General features: G+C 35.7%; 1 pseudogene; it reads right to left on the bottom strand.

Annotated features, from left to right (window-relative positions):
* Positions 1–3,959: 3,959 nt before the first annotated feature.
* On the bottom strand, positions 3,960–4,491 carry LOC149542412 (protein Dr1 homolog pseudogene; annotated as a pseudogene).
* Between the last annotated feature and the right edge of the window lie 16,592 nt (positions 4,492–21,083).

Genomic DNA, 21,083 nt, shown 5'->3' with positions numbered 1-21,083 from the left:
GTTTTTATTGGTGATATTTAGATCTCTTTCACATTTAATATATTTACATTTTGAAAATACCAAAATATTGCATTGAGTCCATTCTTAGGTTGCATTTCATTTATTTCCTTTCAATGGGATTGTTATCTTTATTTTCAACCTATCTTCATGATCTTTAGGACATTCAATTTTATGCATACAATGATGTTTTGATATGTTCTTTTATTGAGGCTCATCTTTGTAAAGATGATGTTGATAAACCTTTAGTGATTCGTGATGTTGCTAACCTTTATAATGCTACTATTTGGGATGAACCCTTGGATAGGAATATTTACTACTCTCTTTCTCATGAAAATTCCTCCTCTAATGTGTGCTTTTCTCCCTCCTTGGATGATTCTCCTATTTGGTATTAACCTTTATACAAGGACATGGATTATTCCCTTCCTCATGAGAAATATTTATATTATGACATGGGTATTTCTTATTAGTAACCTCTTCTATGCATTTCACTGATATTCCTTCTATACATAAGGCCTTTCTAAGTTTTGTTTATCCCCCTGTTAAAAGTTCCTTATAAATATAAGATCACATATTCCATGCTCCTTTTTATTCCTCTCAAAACATGTCTCACTTTAATTTAGGTCTTGTTGAAAAAGATGATTCTTATGACTTGTTCATATATAGAGTTGTCCTTTAATAGAAAGAAATAACCAAGGACTTCTATGCCCAAATTTGCAAGACAAATACAAGTTTCCAACAGTTGAGGAATCTTAACTTCTTTGATTCCTCTCTGAATTTTGTAAGATTTAGCTTCCTTATTAGATATTCAATCAAAACTTCCTTCTAAATGAGGATTACTTTTAACCAAAAAGTAGTAAGGCTTCCCATCTATTCATGGATATAGGGATAATAAAAAAATAATAAATAAACAAATAAGAAAGAACAAAATGGAGAGAACGCACAATTTCTCTATCAATCGCTTCTAAGAAAGACATATATAACAGAAAATTATTTAACGTGTCTATCATATATCATCCAACATCAGAAAGAGATTTCAACAGTTCGACATCAATTCAATACTAAGTCAACAATGAACCAGTCCAAAGTATACAATCTTCAAAAATCAGATCTTTCCCATTCCAAAAAGATCAATCTTGTTCAAGTACAATGTTGGAAAACTTAAAAACATCCACATAATTATTAAAAATTAGATTTAAGTTCACAATATGATATCCATCAAAATTTGCCAACCCTTAACACTACTGAGTTTTAGACTTAAATAGAAAGCTATCTGAGAATCTCCCTCAAAAATTGATTCTCAGACAGTTAAAAGTAGTTATGAAAACCAACTTAAGGGTACACAAACCCAAAAATTTACTTTTAGAAATAGAAACCAAATGTCTTAAAAGCATTTGAAAGATAAAACTAATCATTTACTAATTGGTCAAGTGGTTCTTCTTCCTCCTCATCTTCAACATCATCTTGTCCATGTGTGAGCTTCCACATCCTAAACGTGTTCATGAATTCATTCATGGTAGTTGTATTTGGGCTCTTGATGCTCTACAGTTAGTTTTTCCAAACATCTCTATCTAGTCTCATTTATGTACGATATCCAAATAACTAGGAAGTCACAGAGTGCACATGCCTGACATTATCTTGCTCTTAGCCACCTTGGGGAAATAAAATGATGTGAGATCAATTTTATCTTTCACAAAATTCATGTGCTCTTTATATTGTTTGCTCATGATCTCCACATCGAAACCTCCTTCTTTAAGAGGAGTGGAAAAGGTAGAGCCAATCGACTGGAAGTCCCTATTTACATTTTCAAGCAATGTTTTGAATTCTTTTTCACATGACTACATCCTAGAAATAATATAACTATAATTAGATACCCTCTAGGGTATGTTCTTTCTTAAAACTTGAATCAACCATGCGTCCATGTGCTGTAGTGAGTTTTCCTTTAGAAACTTTTCTGGCCTGTAATCTTCTACCTCTACCAATTGAGTCACCATAGCTGAGAATTTTTCAACTGCACCCTTCAAAACTGCTAACTGAATGTGGGATTCATCAAGTGTAGCCCCAACTAGAGAAATAATTTCATGCAGATTTTGCATGAGTTTAGCAACCTAATTTGTTACTAGGCCAATCGAACTGAACACAGTTGCCATCATCATCTTTCCCTTCTTTAAGTTACTTAGCAATTTTTGGTTTTTAGGGACACTAGAGTCAAAGGTAAGCCACAGTTGGTCACTGGGAACCAAACTTAGACCTTTCAATGAACTTATGTATTTGGCCATTGCATTTATCTTAGCTTTTAGTTTCTTCTTTTCAATCTCATCTTTCGACGACTGTAGCACAATTTGTTTAGTAGATGCTTCCACCCAGTGTTCCTTTGTTTCATGGTTCATCACCCCCAAATTTGTGTGTGTGATTTCAAAATTGTTTAGATCCAATTCATTAGTTCCTTCTTTTTGATTGTAGGTGGCCACTTCAGCTATACTCCTCCCCGTTGCACTATCAAAAGTTATTCTAGATGTGCTTTTAATGCTTTTAGGTTTTGGGGTCTTGTTGGTATATACTGTTAGAGGTTGTAATCTTTCCTTGGTGTGTTTATAAACCAAGGTTAGACCTTCTTTATTTATTGTTGTAATATATTAGGATATAAGCCAAGGTATCCTAATATATTTCTTTTTGTCCTTTTTCCACTACATCTTATTTTGTCATCTAGTGGAATATGTGAGGACAAATATATATTGTAATTTCTAATTTTAGATTATTCCTCCTTAAGAGGAATCTCACACTTGGCCTCACACACTTATGAATGGTGGCATTCATAGACATGGGAGTTACATTCTAACTCCTCTCTCTCATCTCTATTTAAGAGATGACCCTCTTCTCTCATTTAAACAATGAGGTTTCTTCCTCTTCTCAAATATTGTATGAGCCATTGCTCTCTTGCTCTCTCTCTTTTTCTTCTTAGGCTTTTCATGCCTCATTCATAATGTCACAAGGGGTTTTCTTTGCTTTCCCCTTTCCAAATATCTTGTCTCATGGTGTTGGAGCTTCAAGCTTTCTCTCTCCTATTTTATGGTAATATCTTTTCATGCATTTACTCACTTAGATTCTTTCTTGGTGTTGCTTATTTACAGATTTCTTTTTCCATTTCTAACATGGTATCAGAGCAGTTTAATCTTTGTTTTGAGTGTTTGCATGAAGGTACGATTCGAAGGAGACTTGTGAGAGAGATTTCACTAATTTCTTCTTTAATCTTTTTAAGATGGAAGAAATTGAATTTTTTTTTTGGATTTGGCTGGTTTACCGCCAAACCCGTTTAACTTTTGTTTGCTCTAATTTGTGCAGGTTACTTCTTATTTTCTATTAGTTTTCATCTAACCCCCTTTGGAAGGCTTGCCGCCAAAGGATTTTCATTATTAGCAACTCTGTGCTCTTTCTTTCTCTTTTGCCTCCATATACTATTTTTTTATCAAATCATATTTTAGCCAGGGTAGCTTTTTTTCATAAACTCGGCCTTTTGCAGTAAGCTGTCCTTGTAATATTTTGCACGTTTTCAAGTAGTTGATAAAAGCTTTGCATTTCTCTAGCATCGCTTTTTTCCTTCCTTGCTTTCAAGGTTGTTTCAGCATCTTTTTCTAGGCGTTGCAATTATGCCTAAGACTGTGGGTGCACCACTCAAGTGGGTGACATTGTGCTCTTATGTGACAGATTCTCGATCTCTCCATACTTGCTGAGCTCCTCAAAAATATCTTCGTAAAAATCTTCGAAGTGTCGCTGTGTCTTACGTGGATCTGCGGCGAACGCGGCCACCTGGTTTGGGTCCGAGGAGGTTGCGGGATCGAGCCCTCCTGGCCTCTTATACATGTTCGATAAGAGGAGGGTTGGACTTATTGTGGGTTGGTTGTGCAGGCGGGCGCATCTCAGAATCACTTTTTATTCACTCCGATTGAGATAGCAAAATCACTTTTTATTCACTCCGATTGAGATTGCATGTGAACATTATTTCCACTGTTCATGCGCGCACGAGCCTCAGCAAACATTCTCTGCTGTTCAAACAAGGCTTCCTCTTCTGTCATTTCTAGTTTCTCTTTAGACCTTTTAGTTCCTGCTTTTGGAGAATCCCAAGCTTCAATTCTATGCTGCTCATATGCAACATTAACCTCCCTAATATAGCTCCCAAAGCCAAGAATCTCAAGGGATTCTAGAACATGCTCTGGAGCAATAGTTCGCTTCTCCTCTTTGTAGCATATTTCATTGGTCTCAGAAGAGATTAAATTGATAAACTCAACACTGCACTCGATTAAATGATCTTGGGCATCTTTTGTTACACGAACATGTGCAGGTAACATCTCCTTGATGATATTGGTCATTGTTGCTTTTGGGAGGGAAACATCTTCCTTGGCCTTCCCCACTATCTCCATTGAACTGGAGAATTGCGTCTCTTTCTCGGCCTTACACAAAACACGAAGGAAAATTTCTATTCACTAGAACTTGCCAGCTTCTCCAAATAATTTGCTCAACTTTTACTTGATAAAACCCTTGGAAAACTATAGAACTTCTACTTATCTATTATTGTCTCTCTTATATTCCTTTGATAAATATACAATGTGATAATGTTCTGCATTCTTTATTGCCTAGATCATGGGTCATGTAGGTGATGGAGTCACGACCCATTCACTTGTAGTGGGATGACTCATTAATGGACTGTCTATATCCATGTGATTGATACAATGTTGATGCAGATTTCATTAGTTGGCCTTGTCTGTGGTCATTAGTGCATTATTATGTTTCTTTCATGAGAGACTTATTGCATAAAGATTGGTCATTTTGGCCCATATTATGATCATTTTTGAGCTTATGACTTATTTTAGATATCATGTTAACTCCATTACATGTTGGTGAACACATTCATTTATTTTTACTCAATTTGTCCTTGTTGACAATTTTTTGAGCATATAATTTATCTTGATATCAGGTTATCTCCATTGTTTTGTGGTAACATGTTTTACTCATTGTTTCTCTATGAGAGTTTTATTATCCTTATTCAAAAGGATTTCGAATTTGCATATATGATGGCATTCTACTTGTGGATATTTGTCTTGTTGTTCTCTTTTTTTTTAGGTAATCCATCAAGGAACCTTCTCGAAGATGTGTCTATACTTCCACTTGATCACATTCAAAGGACTCATGTACTTCTCTTGGATCTACAAATGTACCATATGGCTTGAAGACAATCAAATTACTGCATATTGAAGATTAAGTTGCAGATTTTTGTAAATTATGGGTTTAATACCCTTTGATGTAATTTCCCCAAGTAAAGATTAAAGGGGGGTGTTAGAAGTTGTAATCTTTCCTTGGTGTGTTTATAAACCAAGGTTAGACCTTCTTTATTTATTGTTGTAATATATTAGGATATAAGCCAAGGTATCCTAATATATTTCTTTTTGTCCTTTTTCCACTACATCTTATTTTGTCATCTAGTGGAATATGTGAGGACAAATATATATTGTAATTTCTAATTTTAGATTATTCCTCCTTAAGAGGAATCTCACACTTGGCCTCACACACTTATGAATGGTGACATTCATAGACATGGGAGTTACATTCTAACTCCTCTCTCCCATCTCTATTTAAGAGATGACCCTCTTCTCTCATTTAAACAATGAGGTTTCTTCCTCTTCTCAAATATTGTATGAGCCATTGCTCTCTTGCTCTCTCTCTTTTTCTTCTTAGGCTTTTCATGCCTCATTCATAATGTCACAAGGGGTTTTCTTTGCTTTCCCCTTTCCAAATATCTTGTCTCATGGTGTTGGAGCTTCAAGCTTTCTCTCTCCTATTTTATGGTAATATATTTTCATGCATTTACTCACTTAGATTCTTTCTTGGTGTTGCTTATTTACAGATTTCTTTTTCCATTTCTAACATATACTTGCTGACAATGTCATTAATAGGAAAAGAAATAGGAATTAAACTCCTCTTCCTATTTACTGAAGCTATGAGCCAGTTAAGAGTAGTAGCATCCTTTTGTGATTCAGTACCTTTTTCAAGGGTGTTTATGACTTGTATCCTTGGAGGAGATGAACCCACTATCATATAGACTCTTTGGTTGTTGTCGATAAGTTCACCACCTAGGTCTTTATCTGGTTTGTAGTCTACTTGGATTTCTTGGTAAAATTCTATAGGTATTGAAATTTTGGCTTTCTTTTTAGAATGGGTTTTCTGTATAAGAGGCAGATTATGGGATCTTCTTCTTAGAAATCCTTGGTGACCTTTTGCTACCTATAATTTTAAGATCAACATTAGAAACAAGGTCAATCTGGTCACTAGTATGTGTGTCCTTTTTCATCCTTAACCAAGACTTTTTCTTTTCAATCATATTTGTTGTTCTTTCAAGAATATTCTCCTCTTCTTTAGAGTTCTAATCTATAGTAATCATGTTAGAAATTACGAGTTCAATTTCTTGGGGGGCGAGGGTATTAGCTCTGCCTTCTTCTATGTCTGTAATATCTATAACCAATCACAATTGAAATAGTTGGACTTGTGCAACAATGAACCTTGATGACTCTCTTCTTCTCACCTCCAACTCATCTGCACAATCCTTCCAAAAATCTTCCACATTAGGGACATGTACAATCTTTGCATGAGTATCAAATAGACTATGAATAATTATTTTGCTATCAAAGTCCAGTTGAGCCTAGTAGAAGCCAAAACCAAGCTTAACCAAGTTAGGTCTTATACATGTTGCATCTTCCATGCTTCCACATGTCAATTTTCCTAACTTAAGTGGGAAAATAATATCACAAACTTCTTCAGCCAAGAATTTGTTGATCACAACATTTAATTGTTGAGTTTCCTTTGCCAGGACAAAGCAATCAAGAGCGAACTTGGGAAGGCATATAGGCTCTTCATCAAAACCCCCTACCCTCAAATAAGTGAATTTAGGGAATTGAATGTATAGGCTATCAAAATATTTAATGAGCTTTTGAGACTCAGGGGACAATCTATGGTGCCAGGGGATTTTCAATTCAAAACACAACTTTCAAGAAAAGATGTCATGGACCCTTCTGAAGTCTTCCAAAGCTCTATCCTTATGAAACATGGGGCAATAATTATATGTGGTAATTTTCTCAATCTAGGGTTCATGGGGTAAATTTTGTAAATCCTGAGTGCTAGCTAACATATACATCAAATAAGATGACATAAAAATGTTTTTTTTTCAAATTTAGAGCACCCTTCAGCTAATTTCTTAGATAGCTAGCTATTAATTCCACCCAGTCTAGAAATTGTGGGCCTTTTAACACAATTTGAATATAAAAATGCATCCACTCTTCAAAGACAAAGATGTCGGAAGACCCACAAATTCTATGTAGTAGAACCATTATGTCCTAGACCTAAATGATCATTTGGTTTTTCCTCAAGGTTTTGGTAACTTAGAACTACCTTTTGCTATGGTGTTCCTATAGATATTTTCTTGCTCTAAAAATCTAGCCATGGACAATACAAGGGTCAGGTTAGCAAATTGTTGCTCCTCCAGGTGAAATAATCTAGATATGGTTTCTCTATTGACACTCAGCAACACGCTTCCATATTTCTTCAATATATTGCCCCTAGACACATTATACATATGAATGCATTCTTGAATTAGCTCCAAACAAGGGTAGGCTAGTGGGAAAGTGGAGGCCATGAGGAGGTTAGTATCCAACACTTTAGTGGAAAAAGGTTTCACAAGTCTTTCACACAATCTCTCTACAAGACCTCCCAAATCAACTCTTAATAGGTCTATGTCAGACAATATAGGTGATTTACATTGCAAACTATGAGTATTCTTGAATAAGTGCAATGTAGACTTCATGATTTAGGAACTTTACTCGTATTTGAAAAGAAAGAAATAACCACAATTATGCTTCGCTTAATAGGTAGGAGAAAAATAACCAAAGAGTAGAAGGGTTACTTGAAAAGAAACAACCATTATAGATATGGAAGAAGGCTTGCTCTCTCTAATTTTCCTGCAACTGATTATTTCAGACAAGAGAAGAAATTCTATGCTTTATTTCTTAAAGGTAAAGCCTTCTTCATATACATCTTGAAAAAGGGGACTAATCATTAATTATATAGAGAAAAAATCAGTTTCGACATGCCACGAGGGTAGGGTGACAGGACAAACTAGTGACTGACATTAAACAAGAAACAAGTAATTCAATGATTATTGCCTTTTGCATTTGCTAAATCCTTATTTTTGCACTCCCAAATTAAGGTTCTGGCATAATCATTTATGATGACCTTACTTTGAAACCATTAATTACTTGCACTTACCCTAAATCATGACATCACCCACGATCATGTCAGATTTGATGAGACATCCGGCTATTGCATGTCCTTCACATGTGTATCCATGACATGTTGATTGGGCCCACTAAGAAACATTATCTTTGAGAACCTGACAAAGTGTTGAACTTGTGAACTAGTTCAATTGGTACAAAGGGTTCAAGGCAGCTTCGTGCTATCTAAACTTGGTACAAAGAGTACAAAAGGTTCAAGGGGTACAAGAAATTTACATTTTATACCAAGAATCTTTCAAACTTTTTGTAAGATGGTTTCATGATAATCACTCCTGATGAAGGATTTCTAAGGGAAAGATTTGGTCAACAATAGGCTTGAAGGAAAATAATATAGATAGGATGAGGTTCACCAACGATTGATGATTTACAAGACAAGACCAAGGGGAAGGCAGAACCAATGGTTCAAAAGTAAACAACAAAAGCAAGAGTGAACAGAAAAGAAGAAAAATGGCAACTCTAAAAAATCTTGAACTAACATGACCTTATTTTCACCAATTCAAACTTAGATCCTAAGGATCCTACTTACATCAACTCTATAATTGGCTTCTCAACTCTTCAAGATTGGGAAACTTTAGATTTCCAACCAAGATTCTTCGTTCTTGAATTTGTGCATCCAACACATTGAGTTTTTCTCTTTCAATCTAATTATATCTAAGATCTTATTCTAAAATGCTCCATTCTTCTTTTCAATTGATTTCTTATGTTATGTTTCATATGACTTGTAATGTTGAATGATTTCTTTTTCATGATAATTTTACTTGATAGATCTACATCCCTATTATGTTGCTCCTATATATGAGACATTGTTAGCCTATATTTTGGGGGCTATTTGTCTTAATTTTTGAATAACATAATAGTCATTCCCCTTATCTCCTCACTCAGGGTACAAGGGACCTATTTCCTCTTTTTATTATAGGATTTATTTTTCTCCATTTGATGAATTATTTTCCTTTTATATGATGGCATGCTTTCTTTCACCCATTTATAGTGATTTCTTGTAGACTAACATCCCAAATGAAATCTTATGTTTTCGTGAAATCACATGTCTAGTATAAATCAAAACCACTTAGGGAGGTATAATGTGATTCTTCTTCTTTTCTTTTTTCCAATATCCTTTATGAACTTTTGTTCTCTTATAATTTGATGTTTTCTCTTTCATACATTTATTGTGTTACGTAAGGATTATCATCCTAAGTATAATCATATGCTTGTAAGTGCATCTTTATTATAATAGAATCTCTCATTTAGGACATATATTGGATTTTCCTTTTCTTTTCTCTCAAGGATCCATTATCCCTTTATTGTCTCTTTCATGATAAATAAGTGGGTATAATGTGGTATCCTTTCATCTTCCTCCTTCATTTATCTATAGATTGCATTATTATGGTACATTCTTATCTTTGGCTATGAAAAGCTTTGTTACATGTAGGATTGTGTGCCTATTGCCTAACAAATATATTTTCATACCTTGGATAGTAATGTTTATTATTTAATAAATATCTATAGTTTACTTTATAAGTGATATCTTTTCTAACATTTTATGTTGTTTAGGGTTGGGTATCCTATGATGTTTGGATACCAAATGATGTTTCTTTCTTTAATCATCTATGTCATTGCATTATTATATAATACTTCTTGTTGGATATAGAATGTTTTCATTTTCTGAACGAAAATCAGTTGTTGCTTAAGATTCATCTTTATATCCTATGAGATTTTTTTATATAATCCTACCATAGATTTTATTTCTCATCTCATGCTTGGAGGGGCAAGGTTCCTCTATACATTCTTTATCTTTCTCTTTGTTTAAGGATTCACTTTTCTTAGTAATGTCTTTTCTTTTCTTTAAAAAGTACGCTTGGTAAACTTTTTAACATGACCGGTAGCGCTGGCACGACTTTTCTTAGTAATGTCTCATTTGTTTATTATGTGGCTTTCTTTTCCAATAAGGAATTGTGTCTTTATCATGACTCTCTCTTATAAAAGAGGTGCATATCCTTGATAATTGCCTCTTCTTTATTTGCAAAACTATGTTCATTATAAGATTTTCCCCTTACTATGTGCTTTAAAATTTGTCATCTTCATCCAAGGACACTTATTCCACCTATACACAGAGCGATGAATATGTGCATTCTTGTTCTTCTTCCCCTCAATTGTCTTGAATTTGTTATCTTTTGTCCATGAAAATCCTCTTGAAGGTAGATGTCTTGCACACAAGATCTCTTCCTTTCAAGGGCCTCTTCTCATAAGTGTTGTGGTGTCCACAACACATGCCCCATTCTCACTAGGAATGGGGACCCCCTACTTTTTTTGACTCCCGGACTCATAGCTCGAGAGTCAAGTGAAGAAGAGTTTTATTAGACTTTAGATTTTTAGAGTCAAATATTCAAAAAAATATTTTTTTTTTTTTAAAATTGAAAAAAAAAAAAAAAGCAAAAAATTCAAAAGAGCCCAAAATAATAATAATAATAATAAAATTTTAAAAAATTAAAACAAATCAGACGTGCACCACAAAGGGCCGCATGCCACCAAGGGTCGCGCGTGCACTATCGCCAAGGGCCTCATGCCCAAAGTGCGCACGTGCACTCCAAGGGTCGTGTGCCCAAAGTACACGCACGCACGATTAAGGTGCCTCGTTCACATTTGCGCCGCGCGCTCCCAAGGCTCCATGTGCCCTTGCCAAGCCACCTTTTCAGCTCCAGTTTTGCCCGAGTAGCCATAAAAGGGATTTAAAATATATCGTTTAAGTATAAGTTGCTTATACTTAAGATATATTTTAATATATGCGACGAATCTTTTGAGATAGGTTTCAGACCTCCCCGAGATAAGGTAAAGATTTTAGGAAATTTCAAGGCTTCAGAAATCTAGACTTAGCCAAATTTCAGGGCTTTAGGAATCCAAACTTAGCCAAATTTCAAGGCTTCAGGATTTCAGACTTAACCAGATTTCAGGATTCACCTCCAGTTTTGTTTGAGTAGCTAGTGTGTCTTTACTATGCATTGTTAACTCTACGGACTAATGTTTGCTTCTTTTGTAGGTAAAAATGGCATCCTCAACTTATCGAGGTCATAACTTTTGACTCGAGCCTCAAAATTCAAAACCACTTACACCGTTGGAAAGAAGAACTGAAGATCTAATTTTAGTCCCTAAAATAGTGAGCCTTCAACTACCCAATTTTAAGGATTGATGAAGGTTCCGACTTTAAATTTTGAGCAAAAGACCTCCAAAAAAGTCATTTAAAAACACCTAAAAAAATTTGTGAAAAATGTGAAAAGTTGCAAACATTTGATCATCTTGGATAACTTGGATCACTTGGTTTCTTGCCGAAAACGATTGGATAGGTGGAGAGAAGACAAAGGTCAAAGATACAGAGGTTGGACACATAAATCAAATCAAGTTCCTCATTTTATGCAGCTATTGGGGACAAGATTCAATGCAGGTGCCTTGAGATTTTCGATCGAAGAAGTAGAGGGAGTGCAAGTTTATGAAAGTAATTGGCTATAAAAAGGGTGTAAATCATCAAAAAGGGGCATGGAGCGTATAAAAAAAGTGATCTAAAAACTCATTTGAGAAAAACTCAGAAATCATTTTCAAAATTGAGAACTTTGTTTTTTTGGCGAATTGAGCTCCGTAGGTACGTAGGTCCGCATTTTCATGTAGGTTTTCAATTCAGAGGTGTGCGGACAGTTGACTGCCAATTCCAAAAATAGCACTTTCCATGCATTGGGAGCGCATTTTGACGGCAAGTTAACTCCAACACACATCAAGTGAAGGGCTAATTTCCATTTTTGAAGCCTCCAAGCACTTCCACTTCGATTGATGACTTCCTCCTACTTTTTCTCTCATGATTTCATTATTTTCAACATGTAAAGGGCTCATGCATCCAATTAATGAATAAAATATGGATGGAGTCCCTCTAAGCACCAGTTAGATTGTTAGTTTGTATATATATTTAGTTTGTTTTAATGTTTTAAAGCATTTTATTGCATCAAGATATCTCTCACTCTCAACACAAATTGAGGAGATGATTTCTTATAAATACCCCATTGTAAAATGTAAAAAGGGCTACCATTATTATGCAATAAAGTTATGCTTTTGCTGCTAGCATTTGGAGTGTAGTTATTCTTGCCTAAATGTGTCATTGTTTTATGGATTTTATTCATGAGATTGTGATTGAGCCAAAGGTTTATTGTGTTGTTTCTAGTTGTGTGATCTTTTAGTTCTAGTGTTTGCTATAGATATATGAATTTTGTTGACGTAACGAGCTTGAGAAGAGATCACCAGATTGTGTCTACATAGCTCTTTGTCTCGCATGAGCGCACTTTTTGTGGCCTTGTGATTTGATGAAGAGTGAAACATCATTCGATTTGTTAAATATTCTCACCGACGATTGCATTAGTGGATTCTAGGAAGCGCTACTCCTGTTTTCATTGGTTTCCTACCGATTTCTTCGAAGGTTTAACTTGTAGCGTGTTGTGTTCTGTAGCTTATGTCCATTTAGGAATTTCAATTTCAAGTCATTTGGTTTCATGTTATTTGCTTTTAGTTTTGTTATTTTCTTTGCTAACCCCCTATTAGAATAGGACCTCATACTAGCTGCATTGTTCGAGTTGCATTCATTGAAAAACAGAAAATACAAAAATATTGTTCTTTTGGTGTGATATTTTGAGACAGCGAATAGATTTTACTTCAATTCCAAGATAAAAGGGTTTTAGAACCAGCAAAGGCCTCCTTGTGAACACTCACATTTATCTTCTACTGAGTGAATTTTGGTACGTCACAAGACAAACACTGAACCTTGGAGTGGATCTTTAAAAAGATTTGCTTTTCAAGAGAGGAATTACACTATGGATTCCTGCTGTTGACCTCATGCAAAAGGAATGCCCAATAGAAGTGGCGCTAGAAGGAGGGCCTGAACCATTTTACACTCCTTGGAATGAAGGAAATTTGACAAAGTTTTAGAATTTTACACTCTTGCAATAATCTGCACTTTGCACAAGTTCAGAATTTTTTTTGAGTTTTTCAAAAATTCAAGTTCGCTAGTTCGCAGATCCACAGGTCCGCAGCTCCACAAAATTCTATGGTGCACTATTTTTGAGAAAGTGTGCTTCTCCAGAGGTGCACTTTTCTAGAATAAACACAAGTTCCTACAACTCAGTCACTTTCATAAGAATCACAGTGATAAAGAGATTCCAAGAACTCCACCCATTCACATTACACATTTCATTAGCATCGTTCACTTTACATTCCACTTCACACATTTCCATCATTATGCACCATGTCTTTCTTCAATGCCCAAAGTTCACCTTTGAACCTAACTGGACCATTACATGACTTGACCAAAAATCTCAAAAAATTTTGCCCACAGTTCATCTATGGAGAATCACGAATAGCAGAGGATCATCTTAAAATTTTCAAAGAGATTTGTAATTGAAACTAGATTCAACATATGGATGTGGTATGCCACCTTTTTCCTTACACTTTGGGGGAAATGGCATTCAATTGGTACCTCAATCTGCCACCAGCATCAATAAGGGATTGGAACTCTTTTAAGAGAATTTTTTTGGAACAATTCAAGCTCTATGTTGATCCAGCTCTTCTATATCATCAGTTCATCTCAATTAGGAGGGATCCCCATGAGACTTTTTCACAGTTTAATCATCGCTTCTATAAGATGTATCAAAGAATGGAGTTTCCATACACTATACCACAGGAGGCTGCCATCCAGATCTACTTTGGAACAATGGATTCATTAACTTATATTTTTCTAAGAAGGCTCCCACCTAGAGACATTGATACCATTGAAAAGGTTTTCAAAGAGGCTGTGGCATTTACGAATCAGGTTATTGCTGCTCCAATGTCAACAATTACATGTTCCGGATATGGGTCTCAAAAGATTGCTTTCTTTGAGCAAAAGGCAGTTGCATCCGTTGAAGTAGAAAATAATGTGGCAAGAGAGCTTAAGGCCATGAAGGAGATGATGTCTCTTTTATCCAATGAACTCATCAAAATAAAGTCGAATTCTTCAAGAGACCAAGGCAATCATCCAAGACAACTTGCTACCCAAAACAATTATTATTAGAATCAAAGTGGGAATTCAAGCCTTTATAGGAACATCAATAATGAGAATAATCGTATTACAAGCATGAGTTCAAGTAAAAATGGGTATGGGTACAATGATGTTTCGGATCACCCTCACCAAATCATGGAGGAATGACCCTTGCAATTTAGTGCAATGGTGTTTGAATCATGTGATAAGTCCACAAGAGGAAAACTTGATGAAGATGATCAAGAGGAGTTTGTGTTCCCATTCAATGAAGCAATTCTTCCAAGTGTCGATGTCGCAATAAGTGTGGATATGCCAAGAAATCTTGAGAGTGCAGGAAATTTTGAAGTTCCAAAACTCCATGAAGTTGCAAAAAGTGATGGAAATGTAGAAGATCTTGAGCTTGGTGAGATTTTTGAATCACAAAGTCATCAAGAAGAAGACACCAATTCTTCGTGCGGTGATATTGATTCCCCATTGGATAACGATAAGCTACCTCCTTCAAAACAAGATATGTTGTTAGAAGAGATGGATAGAGTTTTCAATTTGGTCTCAAGCTTGACTAAGGAAATGTCTATTTGTGGGTACTCTACACATATATCAAACCATGCAATAATCGAGTCATGTAGAATCCATCCATTTGGGTTCCATTTAGAAGAAAGTTGCCCCAATTTCTTGTTAGCTTGGGAGATCACAATGGAGAGAAAGTATGCTTTTGAACAAGCTTCTTTGGGATATGAGGCAGAAAACATCTTGGTTGATGATGGTAATGAATCCTGTAATTCGAAAGGGAGGCTGGGAATTGAGTTTCCTAGTCTAAGGGAGCCTAGAGCGAAACCTAAAGTGTCTCCATGTGCGCGTGAAGTGGTGTACCATGAGATGAGACCACCAAAAGGAGAAATTACAATGTGTGAGTGTACCCCTATGGTGGGGGACTTGCTAGATCAGGTGATATCTTTCCATTATCCCTCTCAGTTTGATGATTTTCAATTTGAATATGATGCTAAAGGTAAGAGAACTTGTTCGTGGATTAATCATAGCCATAAAGAGTTACCACAACTTCTGATTTTGTGTGATTTGTGCCCTGAATTTGAACCAAGATTGTCCAAACTTTATTTTTCTGAGTACAAAGACAAGTCAACATTTTTGAGAATTATATGGGGTGGTTCATCATTATTGCACATAATGAGAAATCTACTGACAACTCCCCCACATTCTTATTATTTGATATTTTCTATAGATAAGTTTTTGTTTTTGTTTTTGTTTTCATTTTTCTTAGTCTTTTTATTCTTTCTAGTTAGGTGTTAGTTTGCTTTGAGTCAAGTCTTTTTGTTTGGGTTTGATTTATGTCTACTTCTTTTCTCTTTAAGTCATGTCAGTCCCGGGGGTAAGGTGTACTTGAGATTTTTCTCAAGATTTTACTAACCACTCTTTGGTTCCGATTTCAGGAGGAGGTATTTCTTTGTCAAAACATTTGGACGATTGTGTGTTTTATACCAACCAAGCAACAGACATTTCTTGTGGAATTAGGAGACTTTCAGTCTGGAAATCAGAAGCATAGACCAACAAGCTCTCAACACTTTGAAAATTTTAAAATTTTATTGTTTTGGGTGTTGTTGAATTAAAGTCAAAGATGATGAGGAATGATCCAAACTTCAACTAGTTCAAGCAGGAGGTGTCTCCTCGAAAGGTTACTAAGATCATTGTTTGGCATGAGAGTTTCCTAAAAAGTTCTAAAAGAGGAACGCAAGGGATGTTCATAAGAGATTGAATCCAAGAAACGACATTGATGTTCTGACTACATAGTCTAAGCATAGTCAGGATACATAATTCAAAAGAAGAAGAAGAAGAAGACAGTGTTAAGACTGAAGGATTCCAAGATCTAAAATGGAAAAAGATATGTTCCTAAAATAAAGTATCTTCAATTCAAACTATTGCTTCATCAAAAGTAACATTTTAAATGATATGGAGTAATTATGCAAAAGCCCAGAAATTAAAAGAACGTGACATCCTGCCAAGAGCCCTTGAACTGATTCTCTCATCTGGTTAAGCAAGTGGTTGATAAAGAGCCTTCGTGGAGATTCCGAATGAATAAGTTGGAAGAAAGGGAAGATTGTTTCGAGTTGTGAGAAAACTTTGATTGATTGTGTCCTAACACGTCAAAAGGAATGAATACACAATGCACACACTAAGTTGGAAGATTTCAAGTTTTGAGATTTTGACTGAGAAGTCATCCAAAAGATGCTTGGGATGTTCGAAGCTTGGTTGGTGTTTAACACATGTTAGAGGAATGTTTGCTGATGAAGAAATGCCTTGGTCATTTCTTCCTTTTTTCGGGGCTATTTGTTGTGGTCTTCACAACACATGCCCCATTCCTCACTAGGAATGGGGACCCCCTACTTTTTTTGACTCCTGGACTCATAGTTCGAGAGTCGGGAGAAGAAGAGTTTTATTAGACTTTAGATTTTTAGAGTCAAATATTTGAAAAAATATTTTAAAAATCAAAAAATTGAAAAAAAAAAGAGCAAAAAATTCAAAAGAGCCCAAAAAATAATAATAATAAAATTTAAAAAAAATTTAAAAAAATAAATAAATAAATAAATCAAAACAAATAAGACATGCACCACAAAGGGCTGCGCGCCCAAAGTGCGTGCTCACTACCACAAAGGGTCGCGCGCTGCCGCCAAGGGCCGCTCGCACACACTGCCACAAAGAGTCACGCGCGTGCTCCAAGGGCCGCATGCCCAAAGTGTGTGCACGCACAATCAAGGCACCTCGTTCGCATTCGCGCCGTGCGCTCCCAAGGCACCATGTGCCCTTGCCAAGCCGCCTTTTGACCTCCAGTTTTGCTCGAGTAGCCATAAAAGGGATTTAAAATATATCGTTTAAGTATAAGTTGCTTATACTTAAGATATATTTTAATATATGCGACGAATCTTTTGAGATAGGTTTCAGACCTCCCTGAGATAAGGTAAAGATTCTAGAAAATTTCAGGGCTTCAGAAATCCAGACTTAGCCGAATTTCAAGGCTTTAGGATTTCAGACTTAGCCAGATTTTAGGATTCACCTCCTATTTTGTTTGAGTAGCTAGTGTGTCTTTACTATGCATTGTTAACTCTACGGACTAATGTTTGCTTCTTTTGTAGGTAAAAATAGCATCCTCAACTTGTCGAGGTCATAACTTTTGACTCGGGCCTCAAAATTCAGAACCGCTTACACCGTTGGAAAGAAGAACTAAAGATCTAATTTCAGTCCCTAAAATAGTGAGCCTTCAATTGCCCAATTTTAAGGACCAATGAAGGTTTTGACTTGAAATTTTGAGCAAAAGACCTCCAAAAAAGTCATTTAAAAACGCCTAGAAAAATTTGCGAAAAAAATGTGAAAAGTTGCAAACATTTGATCATCATGGATAATTTTGATCACTTGGTTTCTTGCCGGAAAGGATTGGACAAGTGGTGAGAAGACAAAGGTCAAAGATACAGAGGTTGGACACATAAAGCAAATCAGGTTCCTCATCTTATGTAGCTATTGGGGACAAGATTCAATGCAGGTGCCTTGAGATTTTCGATCGAAGAAGCAAAGGGAGTGCAAGTTTATGAAAGTAATTAGCTATAAAGAGGGTGTAAATCTCAAAAAGGGGCATGGAGCGTATATAAAAAGTGATCTAAAACCTTATTTGAGCAAAACCCAAAAATCATTTTCAAAATTGAGAACTTTGATTTTTTGGCGAATTGAGCTCCGCAAGTACACAGGTCCGCAATTCAGAGGTGCGCCAATAGTTGACTGCCAGTTCCAAAAATAGCACTTTCCATGCATTGGGAGCACATTTTGACAGCAAGTTAACTCCAACACACATCAAGTGAAGGGCCAGTTTCCATTTTTGAAGCCTCCAAGCACTTCCACTTCGACTGATAGCTTCCTCCTACTTTCTCTCTCATGCTTTCATTGTTTTCGACATGTAAAGGGCTCATGCATCCAATTAATGAATAAAATATGGATGGAGTCCCTCTAAGCACTAGTTAGATTGTTAGTTTGTATATATATTTAGTTTGTTTTAATGTTTTAAAGCGTTTTATTGCATCAAGATATCTCTCACTCTCAACACAAATTGAGGAGATGATTTCTTATAAATACCCCATTGTAAAATGTAAAAAGGGTCGCCGTTATTATGCAATAAAGTTATGCTTTTGGTGCTAGCATTTGGAGTGTAGTTATTCTTGCCTGAATGTGTCATTGTTTTGTGGATTTTATTCATGAGATTGTGATTGAGCCAAAGGTTTATTGCGTTGTTTCTAGTTGTGTGATCTTTTAGTTCTGGTGTTTGCTACAGATATATGAATTTCGTTGATGTAACGAGCTTGAGAAGAGATCACCCGATTGTGTCTACATAGCTCTTTGTCTCGCATGAGCGCACTTTTTGTGGCCTTGCGATTTGATGAGGAGTGAAGCATCATTCAATTTGTTAAAGATTCTCACCGACAATTGCATCAGTGGATTCTAAGAAGAGCTACTCCTGTTTTCATTGGTTTCCTACCGATTTCTTCAAAGGTTTAACTCGCAGCGTGTTGTGTTCTGTAGCTTATTTCCATTTAGGAATTTCAATTTCAAGTCATTTGGTTTCGTGTTATTTTCTTTCAGTTTCATTATTTGCTTTGCTAACCCCCTGTTAGAATAGGACCTCATACTAGCTGCATTGTTAGAGTTGCATTCATTGAAAAACAGAAAATACAAAAATATTGTTCTTTTGGTGTGATATTTTAAGACAGGGAACATATTTTACTTCAATTCCAAGATAAAAGGGTTTTAGAACCAGCAAAGGCCTCCTTGTGAACACTCTCATTTATCTTCTACTGAGCAGATTTTGGTACATTGCAAGACAAACACTGAACCTTGGAGTGGATCCTTAAAAAGATTTTCTTTTCAAGAGAGGAATTACACTATGGATTCCTACCATTGACCTCGTGCAAAATGAATGCCCAACAATAAGTAATACATCAGTTCATATTTCATCTATATTCTTAGCTTATAAGAGTTAATTCTCTTTGCTAATTTTGTGGCATACATTGTTGTTAAAGGATATCCCCTTGTTGATGGAAGTAGTTATCCTTGATTCTCTTCCTTATGATGTCTATAGCTACATAGTCATCCTAAGGAGGGGGACATATATATGCCATCCTTAATTTCTGTTGATAACCACGGGGTAGAAAATACAGATTCTAACTATGGCTTATAGTACTTCAACCTTAAGCACTCAGTATTATTTATAGGTTATCCTCAAATATATGCACTAGTGCTTCATATTTCCTTTGCACACACGAGAACACATGTTAGAACTTATACTATATATGGATAATGCACACAAGTGTTAAATCCTCAACAAGTATAAGTGACAATTCTCCATCCCAAGGAAACACACCTTTTTACTTTCTTGGTTTTGTTAAATCCCTCCTAGGGTAACACACACATTTACACTCTATGGTGATATCAAAAAATTAATCCACAGGTGGACACACATACACATACACATGCATGCATAAGTCGTCGATAGGTGCACAAGATTTACTTTTGGGTACACAAACCCACTAGACCAATTTATTTTTGTTTTTGTTTTTGGGATTGACTATTAGGTACACAAACCTACTAGACCATTCAATCATTCTTTTTTTGTGATTCACAGTAAGGAACACAAACTGTATAGAGCTTTATGGTTCTCTTTCCTTGCTTGATGATCTCTTAAGATTTTTAATAGCCTTCCAAATATGATATTGGTGGGTGGGAAATTTCTTCAATTGAGATCTCTTTCACTAGTTGATTTTGTTGGAAATATTTAGGATAAGACAGATTACTGAGAGGGGAGGGGTGAATCAATAATCTATAAAACTTTTAAACAATTCAGCATTTTAACCATTCATCATTCATTCATCTAATCTATTGCATAAATGAAAGATCAAGCATTCATTACACATGTACCCATAGATTTGGTGACCCAGAAACCTTCTAAATAGAAAGTAAAACTAGGGTGGGAATGATGCCCACAAAACTTCAATACTGCAACATAAAGTTGGCCTATTAAGGCTTACAATGATTTCTTCTAGTGATTTGCCCTGTTAGGAGCAAGTAGGACTGCTAGATCCACCTTGTTAGAGGATTTACAAACATATAGTGAAGTATGCACTCTGTTAGGAGATTTACAAAAAGACTGTTAATTCTACCATGTTAAAGGATTTATAAATTGATTCACCTGTTAGGATGAAGCAGTGCATCTGCTTACAACTATTTGCTAATAAGATCCTCTATGCATTGATCACCTGATGTGATAGATATAACTTTTCTGCTCCTATGTTGACCTTGATGTATTCCTTTTAATCTGCTGCTGATTCGCTTTCATTTATCTCAAAAAATAGCAACACCTTCTTCACATACGAACATCACTCTCTTCATACCCATCATACTGCAAATGATATCATACATTACATATATACCATTCCAATATTTACAATTGCAAGGTCGGTCAAAACACAAGTGAACAAAACATTACTGAGTCGGCTCAATAGTAAATCACTCGGGTTCACTGAACTGACTCGGTGACCTTCTGATACTCGGCATCCACTACATTACTCGGCATCGTCATGCACTCAGTAGGAGTAGAGGCTAGATTCATATTAGCCACACAACATTGCTTGGAACTTGGTAACCATTGGTGACTT

This window comes from Cupressus sempervirens, chromosome 8 (genome assembly GCF_028749045.1).
Source record: "Cupressus sempervirens isolate cs-2001-9-10 chromosome 8, ASM2874904v1, whole genome shotgun sequence".
Taxonomy (NCBI): domain Eukaryota; kingdom Viridiplantae; phylum Streptophyta; class Pinopsida; order Cupressales; family Cupressaceae; genus Cupressus; species Cupressus sempervirens.
This window is presented reverse-complemented; position numbering and strand designations above follow the sequence as displayed.